The 5915-nt window shown below is 37.2% G+C and overlaps 1 pseudogene; it reads right to left on the bottom strand.

The window, feature by feature from the left end:
- Window positions 1-2262: 2262 nt before the first annotated feature.
- On the bottom strand, window positions 2263-4596 carry LOC143604205 (pentatricopeptide repeat-containing protein At3g57430, chloroplastic pseudogene; annotated as a pseudogene).
- Between the last annotated feature and the right edge of the window lie 1319 nt (window positions 4597-5915).

Below are 5915 nucleotides of genomic sequence, written 5' to 3'. Positions count from 1 at the left end.
GATTGCTTGAACCACCTCCAATGAAAGACCTAGCAGTCTCATTGTTGTGATCACTTGGTTCTTCAATGATGGGAATTTATTGTTGATTCTTTGTTGTAAGATTCCCCATTGGAGCAATTAAAGCATTTGACACATTGAAACTTGGTTTATCTTCCTTGATCATTTCATTCTCAATCATTTCAAGTTCAGCAGCTTGAAGAAAACATACTACATCATCCAATTTCAATTCATTGAAATTTTGCTTTTGAAGGATGAATTTACAAGCAGTATACCATTCTTTTGGCATTGAGTTGAGCAACTTTGTATTTAAATCAAAGTCAGTCATTACATAGTCAGTTGTTCTCAACTCATTCACAATACTCAGAAAACGTTCTAGTATTGACTTCAACCTTTCACCAACTCTATACTTGAATCTTTCTAACTGTTGCTTCAGTCTTTGCTTCTTAATGTTCTTCAATTCAGTGTTCCCTTCATACATCTCAAGGATTGCATCATACATTGCCTTAGCAGTTTGATGATGTGCAACCTTTGTGAGGATTTCCCAAGACAGACCAAGTTTGAGCATAGCCAATGCCCTGTCATCAACCTTTCTCATTCTCTCTCTAACAGCAGCAATAGCGTTTGCATTAGCACCTTCTTCAACTGCAGCTTGTGGTCCATTCTTGATAGAATTCCACATATCCACATCATTATAACAAACGGCAGCCTCAAAAAGCACTTTCCACTTGGTAAAGTTCTCCTGACCATACAATCTAGGTATCTTATTAGTAGACACCTCTTGTTCCTCATATCCAGACATTTTCTTAAAACAAAAGTTAAGCTTTTATCGAAAATAAAGTAAAATAATCAGATCTAAGAATAAATTCTTAGATCTGAGGTGTCTGATATGAATAGGACAAGATTCAACAATAAAAATCAAAGCTTTAAGTGAAATAAGGAAAAGAAAACACCTAAAACTTGTAGATCTGGAAGAAAAATGAAGAACAGAGCCTCTGACGTCACAAATCAATCGAACAGTGCTCTGCTTACATCATTCTTCTTCAAAACTTAATCAGCAACAATCTTTCTAAAAATAGCAGCAACAAGCTCTGATACCACTTGTCAGGTCGCGCTTAGAATCGGATCTTAATCAATCATGTCATAACTCACACAAAATTAATCGTGTTGACAAGAGAGTTAATGACGGGTTACTAAGTTTAGAAAGATGAGCGTTTGTTAAAGGCGGAATCAATAACAAACATACGGTTGCAATGAATATTCAAAATACGAGGACACACGAAGGATTCACTCAAAAGATTTCCATTTATATAACGTTAATCATACAAAAGGATAATCGATTTAGGGTTTAGGAGGAATCCTAGGACAGCCGTCACACACACAATATTCTCTTAATTAATGTGTCGGTCTTATCCACTCGTATATTCTGTCTATCTCGTGTCTGGCGGCGTGCCCTAATTATTCTATTTATAGCCCTGCCAACCTAAGACAGGCTGTCATTCCTTCTAGAAACCCTATCCGATAGTACATACTCAATTTACATATTCAAAAATATACTAAGTGTAAAACAAGTCTTCCGGGTAAGCTTTTCATTAAACTTCAGTTTCCGAGTACACAGTGTACTCGGCCTTCCTTCAGACTTGGTAAACATAGAAGTGTACTCGGAATCAGTTTCCGGGTAGACTTTACTTAGAGAATATTTTACCAAGTAAAATATTCACCGAGTAGACTTCAATCTTCTTGGACTTATCAAACTTTGCTCGACAACTCCTCACGAGCAACCTTGTTCTTCTATGATCCTGTTCGGCTCTTTGTTAGTTGAATAACTTATTTGATAAGGCGTACGGGAGTACATACCTTACTCGAGCAGAACCTTACTCGATATAACTTAGAGATATTCCATCAACTCATCAAGTATACTCGGACCATAATTATTAAATAATACCTTGCCCGGTCTTCCAATTACTTGGCTTCTTGGACTTGGTTGACCGTACCTTACTCGGAAGAGTAAAATACTTGGTCTTGAAGAACAACCCTGCTTGACAAAGTGAACCTTACTCGGATATGCCAAATAGATGAACCTTACTCGGAAATCACCAAAAAGCATACCTTGCTCGGATATCCACTTAAGAAGATTCTTTGAAGTAAACCGTGCCCGGAAGGCAAAATCTCGTACTCGGCTAAGTAAAAGCTTACTCGAAGGTCCAAGGTGTACCCGGATTCAATACTTAGTAGTTTCTGAGGAGGTTGAGAAGATTCCAATCTTCAATATTCTTCAATTAGGTCAAATCTTCTCATTTGGGTCAAACTTTTGACCCAACAATCAGGAACATAACCTTCAAGTCTCAACCTTTCCATTAATGTTTCAAGAAACTCGTAAAGCTTCTCGCTTTGCGGGTGGTTAAAATCACCTGACACAAACTTGTGAACCTCATCATCAAACTCAATCCAACTGCAACCAGGCTCTTTTTTAACCCCGTTTCTAATCATAATTTTCCTTGTTTCATTTTCCTTTTCCCATAATCCAACAGCTGAGTAGATGTTTGAAAGAAGCACATAATGGCTTCAACATCTGGCTCGGTTTCAAACAGATAACGGGCTGCAATCTCACCAAGTTCAACGTCTTGGTGAATCCAACACGCGCCAAATAAGCTACTATAAGCACCCACTTTGTTAAACTGTGAAGGCATGTTGTTTATGAGGTCATAAGCTTCGGTTGCTCAACCAAGTAAGTCAACCACACACCCGTAGTGATCCTCAGTCGGGTTAACACCAAACTCGTCTTTCATTCTGTCGAACAAACTTTAACCCTCGGTTACCATTCCTGAGTGGCTACATGCCGCAAAAAGTGAAATAAACGTGACCTCGCTTGGTTTGACTTCATCCACCATGTGGTCAAACAGTGATATGGCGAGATCTCCTCGCCCGTGCATTCCGTAAGCCATGAACATAACATTCCAAGTAATCACATTCCTCACGGGCATATTATCAAAAACGTGACGTGCGAAGTTCAAACAGCCACATTTTGCATACATGTCTGTTAATGCACTTCCTACTGCCACATCATATGCCAACAGGTGTCTAACAGCATAACCATGGATCTCTTTCCCCTTAGCTAAAGCTGCTAATGCTGCACATCCTGGAAGAACTGTCATTAATGTTATCGAATTCGGTTTACACGCGTTTGTTTCATCTCTTTGCGTCATTTTATGCAGCAGATCCAATGCGTGTTCGTGACACCTGCAAACCACATATCCGGTAATCATCGTATTCCACGAAACCGTATCTTTAACCTTCATACTATCAAATATGTTTCTTGAAACATCAACTTTTCCCATTCTAGAATACAAATCCATCAATGCATTTTGCACATACTCGTCTTCTGAAAATCCTAATTTCACAACATAACCGTGCACGCCTTCTTTATCAAGAAACGCTTCACAGTGCGTAGAAGCAGGAATTACACTCGCCATAGTTGTAGGATTTGGAAAAAGACCCGAAAACTCAATCATTTCAAGAAAAACAACCAATGCTTCTTTGTAAAATCCGTTTTGCATGTAACCAGCAAGCATTGCATTCCAATTTGCCAGACTTCGATTCACAAGCCTATAAAATACCCTAAAGCCACTCGTAACCTCTCTACAGTTACAATACATATCAACTAACGCGCTACACACGTATGAGTTTTCTATCAAATGCGTGTTTCTTAATGTGTAAGCGTGAATCTCCTTCCCATTGTTAAGCAACTCCAAATGAGAGCAAGCGGGAAGCACGCTTGAAAGTGTAACTCCATCGGGCTTCATCCCTTCACGAATCATCACCAGAAACACCACCATTGCATCCTCAAAGTTATCTTTCTGCGACAACGAGCTTATCATGGTGTTCCAAGAAACCAAGTTTTTACAACTAAAGATTTCAAATATCGAAACAGAATCCTTAACCCTTCCGAGTCTCGCATACATGCACATCAAAGAATTATCCGTAAAACTCATACTTTCACCAGTTTTCAACGCGTAGGCATGAACTTGCTTTCCTAGCATGACACAGCGGCGAGTTTCCAGATTCGAGCAAGCAACCGCAACGCGTGAACGAATTCGGTTCAACTCGATCAAACTGCATTCGCCTAAACATATCCAACGCAAGCTCCCATTCCTCCAACCGGCATAACAAAGCAATTAAAGTGTTCCATGAAACTTTATCTCTTTGAGGCATTTGATCAAACACCTTGAGTGCATCATCAGGAGAGCCACATCTCCCGTACGAATTCATCACCGTATTCGCAACCGTCACCGAGGAGTGATCATACCCATGTTTAATGACAGCTCCATGAATCTGCTGACCCAGATTCAGGTTGTGGGTTTCGGTTGTTGCTTTTAAAACCGCGGGTAAAGCGAAATTGTCCGGGTGGTGACCGGAGGCTGTCATGTCCATGTAGAGGGAAATGGCTTCGTGGAAGCTGTTGGAACGGGTGTAGGATCGAAGTTGCTCGACCCATGAGCGTGAATTGGAGGTCAAGATTATATTGTGGGGTTTGTGAATGGGTTTTCGTGGTTGTTGGTGGTGAATTTGTGGAGAGTGAGACAGTTTTAATGTGGACATTAGAAGAAGAAGAAGAAGAAGAAGAAGAAGAAGAAGAAGAAGAAGAAGATTATGATGGAGGGAACTAGGAATGGCCTCAAATACATATTTCTTGTGGATATGGAAAACATATATCAACTGAAAAAGCCTCACACGGCTCGCATCTATATCTATATATATTAGACTAGTTTTTAGCCCGCATATTACGCGGGTTTATTTAGTTCTTTTTAGGGGCATTTTTATATATACCGTTATAAATATCAAAAATAACATATATACTCATGCAAAAACTAAAAATATCGTATATGCCTTTACAAAGTTAACCATATTACTCTAGTTTAATTAGATGCGATAAAAGGTTTTACAATGTAGACCATTCGATCCGATAAATCTTCGAATGGTTTGCAATATTGAAGAAGTTATGAGAGACGATATGGTTGTCGTTAAATGTGAGAAACGACGACTATAATTAAAATAATAACATAGGGTGTAAACAAATTATGTAATAAAAAGGGGTAAAATGGTCTATTCGTTAAAAAATGAGCATATGTAAAAGTTAATTTTTTTGAAAAGTAACGGTAAAATGGTATTTTCATTAAATTATTATATATATATATAATACTTTTATTGAGTTTATAAGGACATGTATGATATTTTAGTTACTTTGTAAGGGTATATATATGATATTTTAAGTTTTACTTTGATATATATGATATTTAAGATATTTGTAAGGGTATATATATATGAAATAAATCCTTTTTTTAAATGGTAATATTTTTTAGTATTGTTTTGAATATATAAATTTAATTAATTGTGTGTTATAATATTTTGGTATGTCGAACGTAAAATTCCTTCAAATGACACGATGGGTTGGGTCAGTTTTGGGTCAAACCATAAATATGTTTAGCTAACAGCGTCCTTTTCGCGTCAACTCTACGGGTACATGGGTTTACCTATTATTTATTACTTATTTTAAAATTTTGATGTACAAACTTAAACTATATGAGTATTTTTTAACAAAATTTTAATTTTGAATTGCCATATTTTAAACGCAATAGTTGGGAAAAAAAATAAAATTATCAATACTTAAAATTTTAAAATATTAAACAAATTTTTGTTTGGATAAAATGGTGTCATGTTTAAGTTCGTTCACAAGTGACATGATTTTCAAGTCTATGTTTTGTTCATGTTGAACTTGTGTTCATTCCAGATTGCCAACCAGCAAACCGGACCCGTTAAGCAACTCTAAATTAGATCAGCATTTCCCTAATTAATTCTACCTTTATTATTAAAGAGCATAATGAGACATTCGTAGTCTACATGACATCATTGTTGATCAA

This window comes from Bidens hawaiensis, unplaced genomic scaffold (assembly GCF_021521415.1).
Source record: "Bidens hawaiensis isolate Kalapana, Puna unplaced genomic scaffold, B.hawaiensis_p1.1 tig00064276_1, whole genome shotgun sequence".
NCBI classification, from domain to species: Eukaryota; Viridiplantae; Streptophyta; class Magnoliopsida; order Asterales; family Asteraceae; genus Bidens; species Bidens hawaiensis.
This window is presented reverse-complemented; position numbering and strand designations above follow the sequence as displayed.